The sequence below is a fragment of the Corvus moneduloides genome, chromosome 1 (assembly GCF_009650955.1).
Source record: "Corvus moneduloides isolate bCorMon1 chromosome 1, bCorMon1.pri, whole genome shotgun sequence".
NCBI lineage: Eukaryota > Metazoa > Chordata > Aves > Passeriformes > Corvidae > Corvus > Corvus moneduloides.
In genome coordinates, this window is record NC_045476.1 from 47,777,085 (window position 1) to 47,802,707 (window position 25,623).

The window sequence follows — 25,623 nt, forward strand, 5'->3', positions numbered from 1 at the left end:
AGAACTTTATTTATTCTGTGACATATATGTGGACCTAAGCTGATTTTGTAACTGGAGTTATAAGTAGTATTCACACTAAAGGGAGCATCAAAAAACAGACATTTTTGAAGACAAAGCCTCCTTAATTTTCCTCTGTGAAACTGAAGTCGGCACAGACTGAAGTAACTGGCAGTTTGCTGAAGGTGCTAACAGCTCTTTGAGATGTCTGTAGTATATAATTGGGTGCGCTTTCAAATAGTCTCTCATATATTTTATTCAGAAGTATTTAGAGTAAGTCTCAGGCAGAAAATACTAATGAATTCCAAACCATTAGCCTGCCCTGATAGTGACCTACTCAGATGTTGGATTCATTTGGTTTTATTTGCACTTGCAGGTGCACCTGAGGCATACCTGAATTTCAGTCTGCTCATATGCTTTTATCCAACCTGCTAAAATCACCTACCATTCCAATTAGCACAGCTGTACCTCTAAATCTCTGCCATTCTCACAAGTTTTTACTTTTAGCCTTTTCACTTATACCATGGTAGAAAATCATCTTAATTTACAACCTCCTAGGCCTTGAGATATGCAGTTGCTTATGAAACAGGAGAATTGACAATTTTTCCAACCTTCCAAACACAGTCAAACTCTAGCAATCAGAACAGGTTTGTTTTGGTTGTTGTTTCCCACACGCACCCCCACTACCCCATGGTAAAAACCATGATGGATTAGAGCTTTGCCAAAGTCTACCAGTAGCGACAATAGTGGCAGGACTTAAACGTGTATGCACTGGAATAATCATTTGGCTGTTCAGATTTGGAACTCTACAAAATTTGAGCATGTGAAGAACATCACTAGAACTGATTTTATACTTCAGGACTTATCAGTTATTATATCGTGGGTTTTTTCCCCAGAAATGTTCTTTGTCCTCTTTCCTATTTTATTTTGCTTCTCCACCTGGCTTTTGTATTAATGCAGTAGGAGTGATTGGAATATGTGTTTAAGGATGCTGAGCATCCAGTGTGTCTGAGAAGCTGGAGGTGCTTAGAAAATATGATGCCTTACAAAATATGCAAAATATAGATTTCGAGAGGCATCCAAGTTCAACATTATAGACATTACACGGATAGCTGTCCAAATTCATGCGTTATATTTCCTGTATATCCCCCTGTGTATCTCTTGTTATCCTCCCTGTATATCACTATTAGCTCCCTTTTGTTTCTCTTTGTGGTCTGTAATGAGGTGTCAAGTTTTGTACCTCGTACATTGTATTTCGAGCTGGTACTACTGTAGCCACTCAGGTTGCTTTTTTCTCCAGCATGGCCAGTACATATATTGGGTATTGCTTTTATGCAGTATCAATAAAGTATAAGAGAAGAAGAATTATGGATTTAGAAAATGTGTTTCTTGCCTAAAGCTTTATCATTCAGCTGATGATAGTGCAGGTAGACAGCCCCAGTGATCTATGTTATCTCTTTGGTCTGATTCTTCAGAACAACTGCTGCACCTCCTGAGAGGAAAAAGCTGCTGGGCTTCTCCTGTTCTATGTTTGTGATCTTTTCCTTTTGGTTGAAACTAGTTTCTTAAGTTTCTTGACAGAAAGAGGTAAAGTCCTGACATACAGGCCAGTGGTAGGGCTTTTATCACCTGTGTATGTTTTCACTTCAAAGAGCTTGTGTAGCTGCCTGTTTTACAGACAGTGCCCTTTGGACCAAAAGTGATCAAAATCAGACAGGAAGAGTCAGAAATGAATTTTTGTTCAGGAATCTGAATATTCAAACCAAGAGTAATTAATACATTATAAAGAGAAATTCTGGATCTAGCATAATTCTCTAAGGCACTAATTTCATTTTAGGCAGCTTCTCTTGCTGGTTTCCCTTCAGATCTCTCCCTCTCTCCCATGCCACCCCTCTGTGCACTGCTGGCATCAGCCGGCATTTCTCAGAAGCCTTTGGAAGTTGATTTGCTTCTTGGGTTTTGTTTTGGGTTTTTTTCTGCTGTAAAATAGGCCTTGTCCATGTCCCCTCCTTCTTTGCCTTTTTAGGTTTTTAAACATCAGGATTATGGCAACTGGGTCATTACAGCAGAGCTGCCAAAACTGGTGTCATGACCTGTGTGTTTTGGAGTCAGGGGTTAGAGTTGATGCTTTATCTGCTTAACTGCAATGCTGAAACATTTTAAACAACCTTTGTTTCATAATTCTTCTGCCCTTTATATGTCCTCAAATGGTCAATTTACTCTTCTGAAAAAGTAAGTGAAGTCTTCCTGACTCATCTTTTCCATGTAAAGTCATTATGTCTGACCCATAAATATAAACTTCCAAAGAGCACATACTTTGCATCTGAAAAGGTCAGAATGGCATGTATTTTCCTGAGGGGACAGAAGCTCTCTCAGTATATCCAGGAAGATGTTATTAACCATCCATTTAAAATTATGTGATGTTAAATATCATTTTGCAAAAGGGATTGTTTTGGAGAACAGCATTGGATATAACTAAAACTATGTTTATTATATATTAATAACAAATTTAAAGGACAGGATTAGAGCATAAACCCACAGTTGTTTACGAATCCTCCAGATTAAATAGTTATTCCTAGAATTATTTGTTTTATTGGTGCAAATGCATTATGCCAAACTGGTGTAGCACAACTGACCCTAAGGCAACCCAGTTTTTGCTAATTTCAATGGATCTACATCAGACCTGAACTTGAGCCAATTTTTCTATTTTCCTGCTTCTGCTGCAAAATTTAGCTGTGGATATTAAGAAGAATTGATGGCCTATTTAAATAGGAGTCTGATTAAACAAATCAATTGTTTATCTCTTTCATGTAGCTGTGAAGTTATACTCTCATAATTGGTGAAGCAGTGTGTGAAACTGATTTCCAGAAAATATTCATCTGTGATTCAGCTACACCCATTACTCTTCTTGGAATATCACATGGAAAATGAAGCTACCAAAAGGAAACATCTGTTTGTATCTAAAAACCCAAATATTTCTGAAGTTTAGCAACATGAATTCTTCTTGGGGCTGCCACCTATTATATTCAGCTCTACAGCAAATACCAAAAGGATACTTGAGGTGACCTTTTGTATCAGATTAAACAAAATGAGAAAACACTTGGCAATCACACTTCCTCTGCAAGGCCATGGGAAACAGCAGAGCAGAGGAACAGATACTGTAAAAACATATTAATTCAATCTAGTTTGCTTTAGAAGAGTCCAGCAGTGAAAAGAACAACTAACTGTGAAAAACCTGAGGTCTCTGTAATTTGGCACCTCTTGAAGACTGTCTAGATTGTCCTGACAGGGGCTATGTCAGGCAGCAGTAATACGTGAGGGGATGGAGAAAAACAAAGGACTAGAAAACATTATGTGAGAAATGGTTTTCTTTTAAAAGCTACTTCTTAGGGGGTGAATGTCCCAGTGGACTGCAGTTTTGGTATCAGTGTTCTTGCTGCATGTTAACACATACTGGGTTTGAATATTTTTTTCACATATTTCTTTAAAACATTGTGTGGATTTCAAAGTTCCCTGTGCTTCGGTTATTCTGTGACTCCCTTGTTTGTTGGTGTGCTAAGCAAAGCTGGGGGAGGGAAACAAACTGTAGTTTCCCAGAAAGGTTAAGCTGGCACACACCAAAATGCTGTTAAAATGACAGTCCTGTTTGCTGGTGGATGCTCATCCCCTCCATCTGTGCATCCAGAACACGCTGGGTAATAACTCAACTGATAGTATAGGTTGCTGCTCCTTGCTGCTTGTTGGCAAAGTAACTGGGTTGTTTATTTGCATCTGACAACACACAAATAATAGGAATAGTCAGGTCTACCAAGCAAATTATAGATCTATGATCAAAGGACATCCCATTCTAAAAGGTGAACAGATGAAGCAGTCTTCAGGGAAGGGAGGATGAATGCAAATGTTTACCTGTTATAATGATTTGCATTATTATGCAGTAGGTCTATACTCCAAGGACTCACTGAAGGAGGTTAAATTTTAGACCTGCTGTGCAGTAGTTTGGTTTGCTCAAACTGGTTGTTCAATACCACCGGTGATTCTCTGCCTCTTGCAGTCTGCCTCCATGGTGCCTTGCTCCACGCTGCTGCTTTCTGTCCAAGCACATTCTGATCTCAGAGTCCTTCCCTGTGTGCAAGGGCTTAACATCTGCAGGCTTCTCCTAAATGGATGGGATGCCATGGACACCCTTCCTCTTCCTTCCAGAGGGGAGCAGCTGCAAGAAGTGTGGGAAGGCATGAGGACATTGAGATTTCCACCCCAGCCGTATGTGGGCAAGAAGCCCAGAAGACAAACTGTATCTTCCAGACCAGTTGTGCAGCCATTAGGCAGGGATGGGAAAACAAGAAAAGGGAGATTTTGCCTGGAGACAAAGCTCCAGTGACGACAAGGATGCTAGCCAAACAAGGGCTTGGTGAGGAAGAAAGGGTTGCAGCATGCAGAACCTTTGACCGGGTTATGAAAATTCAAGGCCAAAAGTGCTCATAGGGTTGTTTTGGCCAGCTGAATTGTTTTGTTCTTCCATCTCTGTCTAACAGTCAGGAGACACATCTTCCTGTTTGCTTGGGCTTTTTAGAAGAAAGGAATATGAGTGTTTCAGCTCTCTCACCACCCCATAACTCCCCTTGCCCATCTGTGCACTGAGTAGTCAGAGTCCATTGAGGACAGAATTTTCTTGAAAAAATAGGGTCCATCCACACTGTATGCTGCTGCCTCCAGCAGCAAAGTATCATTGTTTAGCAGTAAGCAGGTCTAAAGGCAGTTTAAATAGGATCACAGACTCTTCCTGGCTCTGGGGCAGCTGGAAGGAGAGGTTCCACAGCCAAGTTCCACCTTTGCCATACAGCATTTCTGCTTCTCTCTTTCTCCCTGAACAGGTTGCCATGCGTTGCATTCGCTTTCCCAGGCTTTTGGCATGAGATTGCAGCTGTGGGTTGATGCTGTCAAATTACAAGTAATGGCAAATATCACATTTCTTGGAAATAAAAGCAATTTCTTTACAAGCTGCTGAAGGTCATGGGAAACTTGCATTGCTGCATGAGGTCTATGTGTAAAGTCCCATCAGGGTGATGCTGCTGTTGGCGGGATGCTGTAGGATAATTTTTAACAAATGGAGGTGTGCTGTCATGGAGCTCTCTTCTACTGATAAGAGATATGGTGATATGTGGGCAGATACATAGAATTAAACTCAATTATTATTTCAGCCACAAACCAAGAAGGTAATTAAGTCCTGTAGGTGGTGTTCTAATATGAATGTGATCTTCTTCCTCTGCTCTCACACGAGATCTCACTGCAATGTGCAGGGTGTGGAGAAATTCTCTGCTGCAGCTGACTTGCCCAGATTGGTAGAAAAGCTCTTGGGGGAAGATTTGGCCTCAGGAGAAGGAGTTTCGTAGATGGAGAGTTTGACTAGCAGTGGTGCATACCCCTGGAGGATGCGGTGGGCTCAGCCCTGAGAAGAGCGCAAGGCACACAGCTATTTAATCATCTGTTGCAGTGGGGATACTGCAACATGTGTATACCAAACCAGGAGTCCCGTGGAAAGGAAATATCTTTGGACAGACATATTCTTGCTAGATGTTTCAGAGATGTTTATTTCTCCAGCCGCATGGCCGGGGCTCAGCGGAGGAACTGTTCCAGTCACGGGACCAAGGGTCCTTCTGCCCGCGCAGGGAACACAAACCAACCCATGGGAACGAGGCTGAGCAGGGACAGGGAAACCCCGTGTCTGTGCCCTCAGGGCCCCTCTCCCAGGGCTACACGGCGGGGGAGGGACCCCAACACCTCACCCGTTTTATTTTAATAAAAGGAGAATGAAAACAACTGGATAAACATAACAAGAACCGTTTCAAGACAAAACAAGCCACCCTCCTGAGTCTTTAAATGTCCAATCAGATTCTGTGGAACATCTTAGGGCTGACAGAATGGAGACAGAACTCTCTGAGCATGCTTTGTGGGGAAACTGAGGCAGGAGAGGGTTTAACTTCTTCCCTCCCCCTTTTCATCCCCCACTCGGCATTGGAAAGGGATTTTTGGGGAAACAATTGGCAAAAGCATGGTTTTGTGAGGGAAACCATGGATGAAAAAACGGATTGGGAATACACTGGGGGTAACAGGACATAGGGTAAAAGGGAAAGGTGGGATTAGGAAAGGGAGACTGTAGGGGGGGCTTACAATGGAGATATTGTCTAACATGACTACGATTTTTTGCATATATACTGCCTTTCACAGAAATACCATCAGGCCCAGTGACCTGCGATGCTTGTAACCCTTTTCTACCTCGTATAATTTTGAATTCCACTACCTCTCCATCTCCCAAGCTTGGGATGCATTTTTCAGGGTTATTCTTTTTAATAGCAGTTCTATGCACGAATATGTCTTGCTGGTTGTCACACTTTGTTATAAAACCATAATTTTGCTTAACATTATACCATTTTACTATCCCTAAGATCTTAGTTACTATGATCTTTTCCTTTTTCCGAGTGGCTGCTGTTTTCTGTCTCGCTGCGTCTTTGCTCTCTCTTTCGGTCGCTCCCGTGTTGGAATTGTCGGGGCTGCTGGTGCCTGCGCGCTCTTCCCGGGGTTGCGTTCGGGGCTGCGCGGGCCGCGCCGGGCCGCGCCGCTCAGTTCTCCGCGTGTCGCCTCCTCTGGTCGCAGCTTCGCTGCCGCTGCTGGGCGCTGCACCCACGTCTCGGCCGGGCACCCGAGCGATGACCCCCCCGCGCTCCGCTCCAGCGCACGTCTCGGCTGGGTGCGGCTCCGTTCTACCGCCATCGCCGCCAGCCGCTGCCCGCGCGCCTCCCCTCTCAGTCGGGCGTTCACGGGGCTCGCTCCACCACGCGCTGCGCGGGGCCGGGCGGGCACCGTCAGGTCCCGCCGCTCCTGCCGCGCCTCGCTCCGCCACCGACACTGCGGCTCGCGTGGCTCCGCCCGCGCGCGGGAACTGCCTCGCTGCTGCTCGCAGAGCGCTCGGTGCACGTGGCCTGGGCCGCACGGTCCCTGCGCCAGGCTTCCCTTCACCAGGACACAGCTGACATTGCTCAACAGTCTCGGTAATTAAATAATATTCACGAAAATATTCTTCCATCGGCATATATTTTGACTCCAGTATTAACTGTGTCCAAACGGTTTTCCAAAAGCCCTTCGTAAGAATTAAATCCCAAGAAACATAGAAAAAGTTCTTAAACAACCATGCCAGAAAATGTTTCAGTTCTTTCTGAGCTTGAATCAAGCTAAAATTCATAAATCGTTGTTCAAGAATCATTTTAAGATAAATGTCCATATGCGGCTCTGAGAGCCAAGAGTCTTCCCACGGTTCCTCCATAGTTTAGATATGGAATAGCAAAGCAAAACCAAGAAGAGGAATCCAAAGTTTCCAGGGTTTACTCACACAAATCAGTCGCTTAGGGATCGGGGATCGTTCTGCTCTCAATTCTCTACCATTATGTTGCAGTGGGGATACTGCAACATGCGTATACCAAACCAGGAGTCCCGTGGAAGGGAAATATCTTTGGACAGACATATTCTTGCTAGATGTTTCAGAGATGTTTATTTCTCCAACCGCATGGCCGGAGCTCTGCTGAGGAACTGTTCCAGTCACGGGACCAAGGGTCCTTCTGCCCGCGCAGGGAACACAAACCAACCAATGGGAACGAGGCTGAGCAGGGGCAGGGAAACCCCGTGTCTGTGCCCTCAGGGCCCCTCTCCCAGGGCTCCATGGCAGGGGAGGGACCCCAACAATCATCCATTTAAACAGTCAGGCTACTCACTGCCGTCACTGTGCAGATTTTCTGCATGTACCTGTCCTCCTCGAATCTCCCTTCTTTTCTACTCAGAATCAGAGCTTGGTAAGGGCCAACACCCTTACAGACTCTGTAAGGCCAGAGATGCTGACTGAAAGAGAACATCGTATTGGATGTCCAAAACAGTAGCTGAATGTTTGGAACTAGGGATAGAGAGAAGGGAGCACAAACATACACACACATTTCTTAAAATGCAACCCCTATGCTCTTTTGGCTTTGTATAGCTTTTGCTTTTTCTGCTTCTCTCTCTTTCCTTCTCTTTTTATGTTCACCTTTTTTTCCTTCTATTGTTTCTCTTAACTCCTTCTCACTGACATTGTTCCCACACATCTGGTAGAGCCCTTACAGAGTTCTTTCTGGCTGAGTGCTCATTAACCTTTTATGTTGTATTACAGAGAAAAGTGGATTAATTATGTTGTGAAGATTCCCAGCATCTCTCTTGACAGATTTTCTCATGGTAACTTTGACCCCTCTCCTAAGCACAGCTTCTCTTCTCCTTCCTTCAAAAGGGATGTGAAGCTTAAAAATCAACTCATTTAAACCCCTTTGAAAGTCTTAGTTCAAGCATGTTTCCTCACAAGTTCATCCTTAGGGATGCAAAATTTACCTCCTCAGAATTTTGATGTTGTCGCACATAATTACAGAGTTGATATATTAAGATAATAAACAAGCCAGTAATTAATTTGATAATGTATATGCAAAACTGAATGACACAAAAAACCTGGACACATGTATTCTCTGCTTAAGTTGCCCTAGTAGTCTGCAACTTCCATGCCTCCAGGCCTTTTATCACTGGTTTCCCCTGAAAACAGTGGAACATTTCTAAGGCAGCTAGTTTTCTTTCACCCTTTTCTTCCTGTTTTACTTTGATTCCCTTCCCCAATACAAAAGCACACTTATTTCTTTTTCTTCCTTGTTCAAATATCCTTATTTGACTTGGTGAATGAGTTTATAAATCTCCTTCATAAAATTTGGAAGTATATTTATTCTGAAATAAGTAATTTTCAGTCTCTAACCACTTTCACAGACATAGGAAAAAACGCTTCCTTAGGTTTCACCCTCCCTGTTGCTGGAGGCATATGAAATTCAGTAGATGATGTTTGGTTTCAAGACTGACTGTAGACTCCTGGGTGGTAAAGTAATGAAATAATCCTGCTTTGATATTGATTGCTATTCCATTATTATGTCATAAGTTCAACTGGAATAGATTTCCACAAATTATTTCAACAGGAGAACATTTTAACAGGTTACCTCAGATCCTTAGGGCCTGTCTAGCCTTATGTATTAGGTTGAAAGGAAGCTGCTCGAGGAAGGTGGGGCTTTCTTCAGCACAGTTTTCAAAAACAGTGACACAGCTGAAAACGAGCTTAAGGTTGTTGGTTCTTCTAGTTTTTTAATGTTAACATTAACCAGGCAGGTGAATTTTGGGGAAAAAGTGGAAGGAAAGTAATAAACGCCTTTTCTAAAAAACTGTCTTAGGTAATTGAGTAGGTGTTTGGGAATATATCTACTTGATAGGCTATGTAGGTGCAAACAGTATTGACTGCATCCCTGTGTAAGTACCCCAGGCTAGTCACTACACCTGATCCCAGAATGCTTCTTCAGCTCTCTCAGCTTCTTCTTCACCTAAAAGCCCTATAGCACCTGATGAGAAAGGGCATTGCCTCCAGGACTTATCTCCTCATTCAATATTTTTCTTGCATGTTTTGTAGTTTCTGTGGCAATAATTTTCATGTTACTTCCTGATCCAGGTTTCCTCTAGAACCTAATAACAGTGTCACCTCTTTCAAGGTACTGAAGGAAACCAAAGAGTTTTCATCATGTTTTCTATCAGAAAATTTCTATTAGCAAGTTTTGTTAATAAGTAACATAAACTGAAATAACTTTGTCAGACTAGAGAATTTAGAGAACAGAATTAGTGAGACATTGACTTCAAAACCATCTAGACACCGTCCTGGGCAACTGGCTCTATGTGTCCCTGCTTGAGAAGGATGTTGGACCACATAACCTCAGAGGTCTCTTCCAATTTCACCTCTTCACCTCTTGTAATTTTGTGACTTAACTTTCATCCTTATCCATTTGCATTATTTAAGTATTAATTGAAGCCATTTTCATCAAGCTACAAGAAGAACTGCTAGTTGAAGACATACAGGGTTTTCTTCCCTAATCACATACACCAGAATATATGTGCTGATGAAGTTCAGTAAGTGAAGGTTAAGTACATCCATTGTCCAGACACTCTGAATGTCTAGCAATAGGAGGATTGGTTAGTCAGGTTGGTCTAGGTGTTTTCTGGAATGAAAATGTGCCCTTTGTTGTCTATGATAGATTTCAAAGAACCTGTCAGATCACTTAGGCCTGTGTCCCTTGAGCCTGTTCAGATCACTTTCAGCAAAAAACATGGTAAATTAAGTCGTTCTTCCTATCTACAGTCCACAAAAAGTCTCTGTTTTTCTCATGCAGTACCTGAAACAATCAGCAGATTTTTATTGTGGTCAAGCTTTCAATGTGTTCCTCAGTGAATCTGAGAGCTGAGCTGTGTTATAGAATCCAAATATTCTAGTCAGTATTATGAATAGCCATCTAAATAATATGGAAACTTCAATCAGGTGGCCCCACCTTCATAATTACTAATTTCTCCTTGGAGTAACTTTATCATCACAACAATTACAATCACCTTTGGCGAAAACACAAGCATAGACAGCCACTGACACTGGCTCACATCCAATTTAGAAGTCACCAGAATAATTGCCAGTAATTTTCTCAGCTGCAGTCATCAGTTTAAATTTTTTTTTTTTTTTCTGTTAATTCTCCTTGTGGTTTCACTTTGATCAGGGAAGAAGTAAACAATGATATTATTGGTCGGCACTTGTAGTTACTCTGTTTTGGCTTGGAGAAAGGTTTTGCAGAAATATGAAGGGAATATGAAAATGGTTTTCATTTACACTTCCCTGGTGACCTTTTAGAGCCCTCTCACAATGAATAAAACATTTTTTTTTCCTCTCCCTGAAACATCATAAAAAAGCCTCAGCAACACTGTCAATTCCAGTCATACAGAAATTGCAAGCATTAGCAAAACAGCAAATTTGCTGTTCATTTTATTTGCTTTCAATAGTTCAAATTGTACTGTTCTCTATCTTTAAAATCCCTCTGAGAGAACTGGAAACCTACTTAGAGAAAAAAAGAAAAAATTAAAAGAAAAAAATCTCTCTTGCAAAAATGTGGTAGATCAAGACTGGGTAGTTTCAGGAGAATAGCAACATTTATGTAAAGCTGTAAATTTGAAATGTTGTCATGCAAATCAGACTGTAGAACTCATCTCCAGAAAATAATGCCGAATGAGGAAAGAGGGCTGTCTTTTTTCAGATGAGAGAAGTCTTATGTATGGGTTTTAATGCTTAGATTCCTGATGAAAATGCAGGTGTAATCTTGGTCCATATGATTTTTTGGCTTGACTTAGTAAGTTCTGGAGAGTCTTGACAGTCCCTTCCTATGTTCCAGAGTTCAGAATCAAGTCCCTGAGTTCTAGATAAAGCTTTTCTTCCTGTTACCATCTGATGAGGCATATTTGGTTGTGTAAAAACCTGTCTCAATAATAATATCTGTAAATGGAAAGCAAGAAGAGTGACCAAACTACACGATTTTTTAAAAAAAACCCCTATGTTCAAGGGATTTAACCTTCTAAAGCAATTTTAAATGCACATTAGTGCTACAGTTAAAAAATCTAGCTGTCTTGAAAAATCATGTTCAAACATAAAACATTTGAGGTAATTTAATAGTTGGCACTTAAAGCAACTGCAATTTGATGTTCAATTCAAACCAGATGTTTATTTTTTTGTAAGAAGTCTATTCTGTTGTCAAGGGAGAGAAAAAGCATTCAAGGTTATGGAGCAGACATTTCTTACTGCAGTTGATTTGAACAAATTACTAAGAGCTGCACTTCACGTTTGAAAGATTGAGGCGTTTATGGTCTCAGGCCCCAACAATTAAAGAACGCAAAAATAAAGGGATTGAAAGTATACATACTGTGAACAGTTAAACTGCAAGAATGCTGTGGATCCCAAACAGCTGGATTCCATTTGACCTCAAAAAGTTTAATAGCATAAGCCTGCACATCTTCTTCTCCACTTCTAAGGATCATTTGCCAGATGGAGAAGACCCCCCTCTCATTTCCTTGCACTGTATGATTTTGTTGCAGAATCAAACTACACGTATGTGCTGGATTGGAACCAGTACTTCTAAACCAGGTAAAGATATACAGTTCCTAGAGAAGGTCGGTTTGATGTAAAGGAAACAACAGTAACAAAAAATTCAGCTTCAGTAGTGGAATGCTTCCAAGAAAGTTATTTTATTTGGGTACCCAGCAAGCTGGTAACATTGATGGAGTACTGTAACTTCCATCTTTCTGAAAGTGGGATGCATTAGTGGCAGATCAAGTTTTAAGATCATGGAATCTTAAAATGTGCCCAAAAGTTACTTCCTACTCATAATTTTGAATAGTAGGTCTCCTGTTGTTGTGCTAATTGGACACTCCACAACGACTCCTCCATACCTTGTCGAAACTTTAAGTATTTGGAAATAAATGTAGCAAGGACAGAAATAGGGCAAAAAGTAATCCCTGTTCAAGACAGTAGTGATCCAGCAACAGGGCTGAAAGAAATCAACAGCATATGAGCCCTGACTCTAAGTACTGCAGTTTGCTCTCCTCAGGGCCTTGCTCCTGTCTCCAGTCACACACAGAGCCTGTAGAGCCCATCTGTAGTATGGTAAGGAATATGCAATTCCTGCCTGATGTCATAAAACTTTGCTTCCCAGGAAGATACTGGTTCTACTGTCTGTGGGACCCTTCACAGACATGAAAGGAGAGAAGGAGTTGCTTTTTTGCCATGTAATTTACATTGCTAATTAAATAAAGATATCCACAGTGCATTGAGTAGCACTAATTACAGCCCTTTTTGCAGGGAGTGCATGGTAGGGGGGCAATCGCACAGAAACTAAATCACATAAATGCATTTGAAGTACATGTGCTGTAACTCCAGCAACTCCAGCTCTAATAGGATCTCAAGAGGAAAAGTCCTGATGCTAACTTTGGAGTGGAAAACTGAAAATAAGTCTTAGGACCATTCTTGAATTGCAGACGGGCTGTGTGAGACAATTTGACTTTCAAATAGTGTGCTTCACTGAAGTGCAGCTCACAGTCTCAATGTCCAGAGATGGAAAGGAAGCCAAAATCAGTGAGATGGTCACAGGGTTTCTGTGCTTCTTCTGCCTCAGTTTGCAGTCAAATAAACGCATTCTGCAGTATTAAAAAAAAAAAAAGCACAAAGGCTTCCAAAGACTGAATGGATTATCTTCAACCATAATCCTGAATTCCAGCCCTGAAGCACAAGTCTGCACAGCATGATTATATGGTGTTTTACGCATCAGCTGACTGACCTGTGCTAGAGAAGATGCTGAAACTTGGGTGATTAATGGCTCAAGATAGCAAGGCCACAGAGCTGCTGCAATGGATCATTACAATAGTTCACTGGCTGCTAATCCAGCATCTCCCATATATAGTTCACTTTTTTTCCCCCCAGTGTGTTGCTTCTGGCAGAAAAACCAGCAGCCCTCACTTGAGCCACAGTGTGGCCAAGCTTACAGAAATTGCTTACTGCTCCAGAAGTGTGAGAAAATATTATGTGATTTTGAGAAAAGTATCCTCAGTGTGTTAAGATCTTAAAGTAATTTTGGTAAAACCAAACAAGCTGTAATAAGGCTCATTGGCCTGTTTTAGAAGGCTTGAAAGGAGGTATATTGCTTTTGAGCAATCCTTAGCTTTCTCCAATCATTTCATAAGGTATTTCTTCAGTTTAGAAGTAGAAAGATGATTTTTGGTAACTTCTGGTCCCAGGCTTCAGCTGTGTTTGAGATAGAAGCTGTGTTTTTCCAGCTCATCTATCACTAGTTATAAGGTTTCTACAAGCTGGAAATACCTGTGGAGCCATATTGACCCCACTGGGGCTCAGCATAGCTTACTCAGTGTTTCTGCTTGTGATTGTAACTCTGACACTGTCTGCTTACAAGTGAGCTGTCTTTCCAGACTCAGAAGTGGTTAAAATAACTGAAGGTATTTGTCTTGTTAAGAGCGGTACTTACTAAAACAGAAGAGTTTCTCTGGGATTAAGGAGCAATGCCGATTATATCTGTGAAGAAATTGAGGTTGCAAAAAATATAAACGAAAGCATATGTGTCTACATTATGATATATTTCACAGTGATTGCCATATAACACATTTGCTCATGGTATTCCAGACGGTATTTGTGTCTAGAGAAACTTTCTGTTTTAACCTGGAAGAGGATTGTCTCAGCCGCACTGGAACCACCAAACGCATGAAAGCAGCGGTACCTGTGCCTTGCCACACTCTGGCCTCTCGAGCGAACGAACCAGAGCTTACACGGACGGGAGGAGAGCGTTCGCAGGCTACCCACGGCCCTTCGAAGGAGATGAGACCGCAGTGACCTGCGGCTCCCGTGGAAGCCGTGCGGATGGTGTGGGATGCGCAGGCTGCGGAGCGCTCCCGCGGGCACCCAGTGCCACCCAGCGGCCCCGGCGGCGACTGCAGCGTCACGGGGGATTGCGCATCTGTTCCCAAAAATGCCGTGGTTTGCTTGGGAGCCGAGAAACGAAGGCAGTATCTCTAAGTTCGTTGCTGTGAAATCATAGGATCATAGGATAGGGTGGATTTGAAGGTCATCTAATCCAATTGCCCTGCAAGGAGATCTTTAACTACATCCAGGAGCTCAGAGCCCTGTTCAACCTGACCTTAAATATATCCAGGGATGGCACATCTACCACCTCTCCGGGCAACATGTTCCAGTGCTGTACTGCCCTCATTGTCAAAATCTTCTTCCTTATATCTAAACCAAATCAACCGGTTTTTAGTTTAAAGCCCTTACTCTTTGTCCTGTTGCAACAGGACCTACTACAAAGATTGTCCCCCTCTTACTTACAAGCCCCCTTTAAGGACTGAAAGGCTGCAGTAATTTCCCATTTTCTTCTCCAGGCTGAACAACCCCAATTCTCTCAGACTGTCTTCACGGGAGACACGAAGCATTCCTCTATTCACCCTCTAATCACCCTCCTCTGGACCCATTCAAACAGGTCCATGTCTTTCCCGTGCTGAGAACCCCAGAGCTGGATGCAGCACTCCAGGTGGGGTCTCATGAGAGTGGAGTAGAGGGACAGGAACACCTCCCTTGACCTCCTGGCCACACTGCTGTGGATGTAACCCAGGATACTGCTGTGGTGAGTGCAGATGCCACCTCATGGGCAGTTTTTCATCCACCCGTGCCCCCAGGTCCTTCTCAGTGGGGCTGATCTCAATCCTTTTGTCCCCCCGCCTGTATTGATACTGGGAATTGTCCTGATCCAAGGCCAGGACTTTACACTGGGCCTTTTTTAACCTCATGAGATTCCCCTGTCCTTCCTGGGGTTGGAAACAAAAAAGCAGTAGAGGGTCATAAAGGTATGTGGCATTACCTCCTTCAGATCCAACTGAATTGCTTGTGTTGCAAGATGTCTTACTCTGGTTTTGTCAAATTCTTCTGCAAAACTTCAGTTGTTTGGTTACCCACAAGTTCTGTGTATCTTCAAAAAATTTTGTAATGTCAGTGATCACAGCTGCTTTGTATAAGGGAAATGAAAATATGGTTTAATGTGTGGAAGGCTTTAACAAGTTTTCAAACACTGTTCAAGTGCTGTAAAACCCTCTTAATATTTTTTCCATGGAGTTACAAAGAATGGAGAAAATTATTGTTAAATGGTGTAAGAATGAAAATGGATATAACCGATCAGATGTTGTAGTTGCCATATTATCATTAACTGCATTATTCTGTTTATTTCACGTTTACAAAGCTCAATCCTATATTATGTTTACAGAAATCCTTCAAGTCTAAACTTGTTTTACCTCTGCCAGAGCAAAAGTGTTTTAAAATGTAACTATTTAGTTTCTATATAGACTGCGAAAATAAAATCTTGAATGCAACAGGTGGTTTTCATAAAACTAAAAACCTGGCAGCATAAGTATAAAAAAACCCCACTTTCAACCTAGTGTATTCATTGTGTGATTAGTTGGTGTGTGTGAACTGTGAAAATGAAATCAGAAACAAAGCTAAAGTAAAAAGATGTACCATTGACAGTGAAAAATACTTAACAAAGTGATTTTTTCCCCCTTTTGTATCTTCATTGGGAAGAGTCTAAAGTCTTCCTAGTCACGTACAAAACCAGTCAATTAAAATTATTTTATTTCAGCAAGGCCTCCATTGCAATCTAAACCATTTTAGACTCGGACTAAAGTTGTAGAGCCTGGAGAGTGCCAGAGAATGTATTTGAAATCTTTGTGTGGGAGCAGGGTGGGTGATTATTTAGAAGATAAAATAAAGTTTTTTCAATCTATAACTCTCAATAACTTTATAATTCTTTTTTCTTTTAATTTCATAATTTATGTATGCCTCCAACATGTCACTAGGGATGTGTGCAGACACGTAAGGTTCCGAAGACCTTGTGGTTTTCATTAGGCTTTAGTCCAAATTTCAATAGTAGGTCTGGTCCTGCCATATTTTAACATGATTCCTGGTACTATACTTCAACTTTCTAGTTTGGCAAATTAAAAACAAACAAATCAAAACAACAACAAAAAAATAGAACTAAGGAGAAGGAGAGATTAATCTACTGCACCAGAACAGAAGATATTTGTAAATAACTTTTTTTTTTTTTAAATATAGGGCATTATAAATAAACTTATATGTTGGAGATAATATTATAGTTTTATTTAAAGTATGCAATTAACTTTACCTTGTTCTTCCAGTGTACCAAAATCTTTTGAGTCCACTAAGATTGGCAATAATCTGCTTTGGTTTTGCTGATGTATTTCTGCTTTTGTGCTATGGTTAAGAGATGCTCATTTCAGAGCTTACACTGATATTTCAGCAGCTGACCACAGGGGAGCTTGAATCTTTACAGAGGACTCTCACCAGTGCCGAACAGAGTGTTCACAAAGGCTTCGTGCAGCGCATTCCCACCAGAACTAGGTTAAACAGATACTTAGTAAGACACTTGCTTAAAACCTACTTTCTTGTTACTCTTGTAGGGTTTTTGGTTCTACTACCACAGCATAAATCCACGTGGAGTTATCCTGTTCAGCTTCTAAAACAGTGGGAGTTAGGAATGTGGGAACATGGGAGTCTCTACATATTTTGTACGCTGCTCTTTCGGGAGCAATATATACCCTCTGCAAGCTGTGTTGTAAATTGCTATTGAGGCCAGCAAGTTAGCAAGGTTGTGAAATTTCATCATTTTACTCTTGGTTTGTTGCATTTCTTTGAGTGGGAAGGGATCTCTCTTGCAGTTCCTAGTAAATCAGTTCACCTGGTACTGTAGATAAGTCTTTCGCCCTTTCCATCCCTTCCTTGTTTGTGGCTTAGCTCCTTCCTTGCCTGCACCACCTTGTGCCGCCAATATCTGTGAAGGAAGACAGGTCTGAAAACTGAGCTGGCTGATGAGTAAACCAGAAAAAATGGGGGACTTTCAGCTGGATCAATTCCACTGAGCCACCTTGGCATGAGAGAGGTGGTGAAGACCAGCTGCATGAAGAGGGGTGAGGGAGAAAAACACCTCCGACTGCAGCAGGATGGGCTAAGGCAAATACTGAATCACGAGCCTTCCTTAAACATACACAGGACAGGTTTTCATCCAAAAAAAAGGGATCTTTTGGGTTTCCCTTGCATATTAATTCCCATGCCAAATAACTTCTTAAAATTCTATCCTTACAACTCTTTAACTCTTTCATGTCTCCTCCCACTCTTTTGTCCATCCTCTTTAGCTGTGTACTGGGGTCATAAAGTCCAGCACCCTCTCAAGTCCTCTTTGTGTTGCTTTTAAATAAGTTCTTTGTATATTCATTTATAAATGCTTATTTTGATAACTATGTGCACAGAAGGTTACCCAGTTCCTCACTTCAGTGATGGAAACAAGATTGATTGCACAAAATGTCAATGACAGCCAGGCTGGGGAGCCTGCCCTGGGAGGACCCTGTGAAATTTCTTTTAATTTTGACAAGAGCAGAGCTTGAGACTAAAATGGCTGATGCAAGTGGCAAAGACCATTATTGCTGGAAAGGGTATAACCCCTTGGGGGTAAGCAAGTGAGGGCAGCTTTGTGCAATAGTTGTCATAAAATGAATAAAATACGCATTTTCCCTTCTTCTCACAATAAATGCCTTGGAGTTTGCTCCATGTTATTCCTTAAGAGAATTTTTTTCCTGCTCACCCAGATATTATTGTTCCCATTGGCTTTATCTGAACCATTTGGGCAAGGCAGAGTAGCAGGATTTACTTTTGGCATGTACAATGCACATTTAATAACATTACGTAATTTTAAAGTACTTCACAGATGTTATTGAAGCCTCCTGCCACCTTTATGGAGTTAACAAGTGTGATAACTTGGGAAAGGGTGGGGAACAAGGACCAGAACTGAAGTTTAGTACTCCTTAAGTGTCTTTCCATAGTCCTTCCTAGGAAATCTCCACCTCCCTGCTTTTGCTGTGTCCTGCCTGAGTTATCCATGTCCTCCTTTCCTTACCCATACCTGCTTATTCATGCTCACAGCCCAGCCCTTGGCTGGATGGTGGTGGAGGGGGGGTGATGCAGGTGTCTCCTGCCACAGAGTCAAACTGTCTCCAGTTTGAGGGTAATGAAATATGATAGCTTTGGGTCAACAGGTCACACCACTCACTAAATTAGTAGCTTTAAGTGTTTCACATGTGTGGGGAAAAAAAGAAGTGTGAATTATGTCTGTTCTTACCAGTAACTGTGGTTGTTGAAACACCTTAAAATATGAAAACATTTTTTATTGCTTAGGTTTACTGTATTCAGTTTTTCCATTGTTTATACATGCAAATATATTAATAGGATCTATTTTGCCTCCTTTTTCAGTTCATGTCACAGAATGATGCAGTGTTGCTGAGACAGAAAAGTCTTTTCATGCACTGCTTTCTGGAGAGATCGATTTTGTTTTAATTTCTAACCTGAAAACATTTCTGGATTTAGACTGACTTCAACTTTATGAAAAAAAAAATTGTTTGTGGTTAAATTAACCTGTTAGCTGTGCTTGAAAATAATTTGCATCATTCCCAGCCTGATGAAACTTTGTTGGGGGGTTTATTGACTGCCCAGGAATCATAATCCAGGCTAGTGCAGACTCAATAGGCTATTTAGTCTTTTTTAGGTATTATTTTAAGTGTGATCTTTATTAATTGGATGGATTCATTTGATGCTGTTTTCACTTACCATTAAAGTTCCTTCTATGAGTACCATAGCTGTACTTGCTCTGTAGCCACTGGATAATAGCTCCATGCTTTATCAGTCTGACCTGTTTTTTTCCTGTGTTTTCCTTTTTGATATGGCTGATATCTCACAGGTTGGTTATTATTATTATTATCAAGTATGTGGTGACGTAGCCAATAAATCAAGTTCCTGCCCAGGCAAATGGTCACAGACAATACATTTGGAGCCTCTGCAGTTCTCCCATTTTTAAATTCCCCAAAGAACAGAAAAGACATAAAGACATCATAACTGTTCTTATTAATTCTTGTTAAAAACAGGAAGAAGCACATAATAAAACAGCTTGGAAACTACAACTGGTGGAAAATTATTTTAAAAGCTACAGAATTGTTCCCATTGTAGAGCTTGTGATTTGATCCAAGGAGCTAGGTATGTCTGTGTCCTGCCTGATGAGAAGGGAAGGTGTAAGAATCCTGCATCAGCAGGCTTTGGATGACTTGCCTCCCTCATTAGAGTTAGCCTCTAAGGATAGGCTTAACCTCAGAAGTGTGAATTTCCATGTCCCATCCAAAGTTATCATCATTAACAGTGATTTATCCACATGAATATTTGGTTCATTTTTGACTCTTGATAAGTACATGGCCTTGACAGCTGAATGCTGAAGCCTGTTTGCACATCATGCAGAAAGGTGTTTTGCTCAGCCAGCTCAGAGTTTTGTCAACACTTAACTTTGATTGAATGCCTCCTCAAGCTCATGTTTCAAAAGAGATTAGGAACTTCTCTTTGGCCTCTGTTCCATGACTAATGCATTATTTTATTTACTGTTCAAATGTCTGCTTTTTTCCCTCGTGTTCCAAAATGCTGCCTCATAGCTTTAAGTCCCAGCTCTCCTGTAGCTCTAGTTCATGAGGTACTTTTTTGTTTTAATTCACATAGAGAAGCCAAATCTATTAGTGTCTGACACTGGTCAACAACAAATGCTGGGGGCAGAGTTTTAGTAGAGGAAAACTTGTAGTGATGCTTCCCTGGCAGGCTCTTGCAGCTGCAGCTGCTCATGCTCAGGGATTGCCTGGACCCAAGATGGTGCTGTAGACTTATCTCCAGAAATTTGAACTCCAAAATGACATAGGTTACTTTGGTCATAGCACAGTCCTATGACTTAAGAACATGATAAATGAAAAAGTATTTCCCCTTGATTATTTGAACCTGGTCCTTGCTTTTATCTTTAGATGGCTTTTTAGTTTTGGGTTAGAAGGCAATAAACAATCTTTCTTTCCCCATTTACCTTATTTTTGTCACGAATGATTTCATTAGCCTGTAGCATACCACCCTGCAGTCAGATCTGGAGAATCTGCCTCCCTAATCGTCCCTGAGGTGAGAGCTGTGCCTTAGCATCAATCACTTTTGTTGCCTTTTCCACACCTTTTCTAGGTCCTCTGTAACTTCTCAAGTGGGGCAGAATCAGAACTGCACAGCAATATCCATTTCACATCTGCAGCAGTGGAGCCTTCTCCTTTTTATTCTTTCCCCTTTTCCTCCTCTTTTATGTAATATGATCTGCCTTTCTTAACTGATACATATTCATACACAGTTTGAACTTCAAAATCTCTTTCCTGAGTAGCTGTGAATTGTTCAGAAGCCTCCATCATGTATACAATATACAACTGATGGCTGGTTGACCTGTCTCTATTCCTTGTAGATTTCAGCTTGCCATTTTCTTTACCCGGTTACTATATTCTGATGTTTGTGCAGTTCTTCCCAGCTGTCCTTTACTCTTACAACACTCTTACAATACTCTTACAATAGTGAAGCTATTTTGTTGCTTCACTACCCACCTGTCTTTCTACAGTTTTAGGAATTTGTTGAATAGTGTGGCTCCCTGCACCGGACTCTAGCAGAGTATTTGATATTCTCCAACAGAGAAACCTGAGTATTTCTTCCTACTCTCTGGAAAGACCTTTCCTCTTGCTCTGTGGCAGTTTAGCTTCTTTTCCATACTGTGGTGAGAGACCTTGTCTAATGTCCTTCAGAAATTCAACAATCAAGTGTAGTTTCCCATGGGTTAACTGGTTTATTTAATGAACCCGAATATATTCATGTGGTATCAGAGACTTTTCTTCCCTATTCTCTGTGAAATTTTTCAGGTGATCATTCATATTCCTTAAACATAACTTCATTACATGTACCACTGAAGCCTTTTGCATACTTCTTCAAGCCACAAAACTTACACTTTATGGAAGATTTTTTGAATGCACTCTGTATGGCTTCTTTAGGAGAAGCAATGATTCTCCTGTGTCCCTTGGCTAGGGTGTTTTTCTGTACTTCAGGGTCTTTCTTAGGTCGTCTTCAGAGTGTCTCCAGGAAAACTGCTTTTGGATTCAGCTTGTAAGAGTACTGCTACTAGAAATCATTATTACTGAAGAACTTTGGGATGTTGCTGTGTGAAGCAAATATAGAGGCCCAAAAAGGTATACTATTTTGAAAGTATAAGTCTGTATCAAGCAGATAAGTTTATAGTTGAATTTAAACCAAAGAAAGTTTCTTCTGCTAATTAGATTTTTCAAATGAAAAGTGAAAGGCCCATTGGTGAAATACTGGATGGCTGTCCCAGAATGATGAGGCAAAATGAATTAGGGAGGGAAATTTAGCCATGGTGAACAAGGTCAGGAGAGCAGCTATCTTTTTGCATGAAGCTTTTACTGCAAAGAGACGGTGCCAATCTGTAAGCTATTTATATTGGAAAAATTGTCTTGGTTTGTTTTCATAACATACCTGCTCCTTTTCCCCATGAAATTCTTTTTTGCTCTCTGTGCAATCCCAACACTTGAGTCCAGTAAAATAGCCAGGTTTCATGTGCATGGGGGAGTGGTATGAGAGCTAAGGGACACCTAAAAAATTACAGCAGGTTAGTATAAAACTGAGGAATTCCTCAGACAATGTTTTGGCACTGGGGAGGATTATGTCATTTACCCAGGGGTCGATTTAGCTTTAGCACTTCTCATTGTTTCCATTTGCTGCAATCTTCAGAGACAGGACTAATTCTCAAACTTTTCTGAGAAAATGGCTCTAAACATGTAGAACAAACCTACACTTAGGGTCTTTCCCTCCTCAAGTCTGCAGCTAACCCTTGTGAACTCATGTTTGTGCGCATCATGTTCAACAAAAATATGTGAGCTTTCTCCAGGCTTTTGGGGCCATTTAGGATGAATAACCGTAGCTATTCTTGGAAAAAACCTCATGGCCAGTGTAGACCTTTAAACACCCATCAGTGGGTGAGATTGTTTGAATGCTGTCAATGGGATGCTGTGTAGGCAAGGGGGGCTGCCACACTGAGCCCATTGTAGGACTCAGGCCTTCCCCCTCTTGCAGGATCAGATCTATTTGAGGACCAGGCACTTAATGCAGTTCAGTTCACAGGAGGTAATGAATAACCTCTCATCCTGCTCTTTAAGGCCCCTTTAGAATACGTTTTTTTGAAGTTTCAATGTAATGTCTGGGGGCGGGGGGTTTGGATTATCCATAATCAGTTGCCTGAGTTTTATTTTTATCAAGTGTTAGGAGGAGTAGGGCAAGGAATGCTATGAACCTAAATCTGGATCTTTCATCAGGCTGATCCACACAAGTGTGAGGGGGAAGATACAAATATGGGCTGTCTCCATGATGTTCAGTGAACATCATGCTCTAATGTGCCTTGGAGGGAAAAGAAAAGGCTTCCTATTTTAACTCCATCCCATCACACTCACTAGTTGCTGTATTTCAAGCTCTCATGCAAGAACAGCTAATGTTGTCTGAAGATATGCAGATAAACTGCAGTCACAAATAACAATAATTTATTTTAAAAATCAAATCTTGCTCTTTGTGAGTGATGGAAAGACACTGAATCTTTAATTTCCTCCCTGAAAGGCTATAAATCCCACGAATGAGGGTTTCTTTACACAAAGAAGCACAGCACAAAGAAATTACAAGGGAAAAAAGGGGACTAAAATGCAGGCCAATTATGCTCTAGCTCTGGAGTGTTGCTGCCAAGGCTATTTATTTTCACAGACAGTGTTAATTTTGTATGCACACACAGAGCTTTGCTTGCGGATACCACAGTGAATTTCAATTTTGGAGGAGGTTCTGGTTCTTGTCACCCTTAAATTCACCTCCTAATTTACTGGATGTGAGGATGTTTTTGACCAGAGATCTCCAGGTTATTTTCTTACATCAGTTTCTTGGGTTTACACATCACCATCTAAAAAGCTTTGCAGGTGATCCTAACAAAATTCTCCATGAACAGCCAAATAGGCCAAGTGGAGATGAAGTCTTTCCTCTGAGTAAGACATTGGCAAAACAACCCCTCTGATTTAAGGTGTCAGGTGAAGGTGAGGATGCAAAGGCAGGCCACTGACGTGATGGTGACACAAGGATGAGAGTCTGGATTCTTCTCACCAGCTGACTCCGTATCCCTACTTTTCAGATAACTACAGAAAAAAACCAGCTAAATAATGCCATGCATGACTTCTAAATGAATCATTCTGTAGAGCATGTTCTGAAACTTTCTCCCTCTCAGTGGAAAATCATTTTCTGTACTTGTGGTGCCACAATTGAAACGGATCTTAGCAGTTCGCATCTGGCATTGGGTTCTTTGGCTACAGCAGATGTTAATTATGAATTGGCAAGGCATAATGCTGACAGTCCAAGAGTGGAGGTACAATACATGAAGCTTTACTGCAAGGACTGCAAGGGTTCGTTCAGTATTCAGTCTTCCTGGAAAGGCATTCTTACACATGCAGGATTGTTCATAATTCTTTTCTCCTTTTTTGTAAGGCATTCTTTCTTGTTATGATGATGTCCAGTCTTCTGTGATTTAGTGATCTTTGTGATGTGAGAATGACAAAGACAGATCCATGTGTTTATTCAACTGAGTTTCTCTTTGAGTTTGATTGCCTAAGTGAAAAATTAAAACACTGTTATATTTGGAGGGAGGACAGCAAAACACCTGTTAGAGCTCAACTTTGCAAATACGGTTAATCTGCATAAATCACTGCATTGGATCTTATGTTAATTATAGCTTTTGTGTTCAGTACACTAATTGAAGTGTTGAATGTCTCATTCTCCAACCTCCTTTGCAGGGGGAACTGCAGGTGCTGAGCATTTTTGAAAAGAAGGCCAGCATGGTGCACCCAGAATCAGAAGCCTCTGTGAAATGTCTGCTTCTATTTAGTAAACAAAGCTTTTATTTTAATAATGGTGTCTCAATAAATTTATCCTTTGGCTTTCCCTAAAATCTCAGTGAGGCCAATAAAAGATTCTTATAAACTGAACCCCTACTGAGGGACAGTGAGGTAAGGAATAGCATAGGTATCTCCTAAAGCATCATAAAAATGTAATTTTGCCCTTTGTGATAAATGAATTTACATTCTTCAGCAGAGTCTCCAAAGTGTCAGGTGCACATGACATGTGTGTGCTTGGAAAGGTATTGCTTCTTTTCACAGGAGCCACACTAATACTTGGGACACCAAATAAAGTTTTTGGTTTTCACTTTCTACAAGTGTGACACTTTCAGTTTTGGAAATCTGATTTCACAACATGTGACTTTCATGAATGGAGTTCACCAGGATTAAGGTAATTCTAATTATTATTAGAATTGTTATTATTTGGATTGCTCTTTGAAATATAGAAAATTTCATGAATCCTGTGATAGCAGTCATAGGCAGGAACTGTGAGATGGTTTGGATGGACCCTGAGGGGATGTGTTATCATTTGCAGTTATTTTTAGTTGAATCCCATTGTTACTCTTCAGATAAATAGTAAGTAATTGCTACAATAAGAATTTTGCTGAACATTAGGATTGACGTGGTATACATCCTTTCAGAAAGCTCAGTGGAACACTTCTCATCCACACATCCTGTATCCATTTGATATATTCAAAAACTTCTCTTCAGATACACAACACTCTTACAGTACTAAAGTTTTACAATGTTTCTATGTTGTTTGATAGCCATACCACTGGGATAATAGGTGTCTTGTCTTGGTAATCCTTGGGCATTTCTTACAGTGAAATTGCAGCCAATCTCTTAATCCTGAAATGCAGGTGAGATCTGGTCAGCAACTGGTCAAGCTTTATCTGAATTATCTCAATTATTAGAGCCTAGGCAATGGTTTCTTTAAATGTGAAAGATGTTTCTGAATTTCTGTTCCCTGTCTTGCTTTGAAGTTTCATGATCAAATACTTCTTCAGACATCAAGCCTCTGTGCTGAAGAACATTTGTTTATAAGAGTGCATTGCTGTGAAAGAAGTGTAAATAAAAGCTCAAAAGGTCTGTTGAGTTTCAGTAATATTTATCTAACTTTCTCTTGATGAAAAGCAAATAAATCAGTTGTGTTATTTATATAAATGAGGTTAAATAAAGTGTGGTTCAGTGAAAACTGACGACATCTCTAGTACAATCTCTGTGATGCCATATGGAGACACCCTATCTAACTTTGCTAAACACTAGGTTAACTACAAATAAAATTGTGGAAAC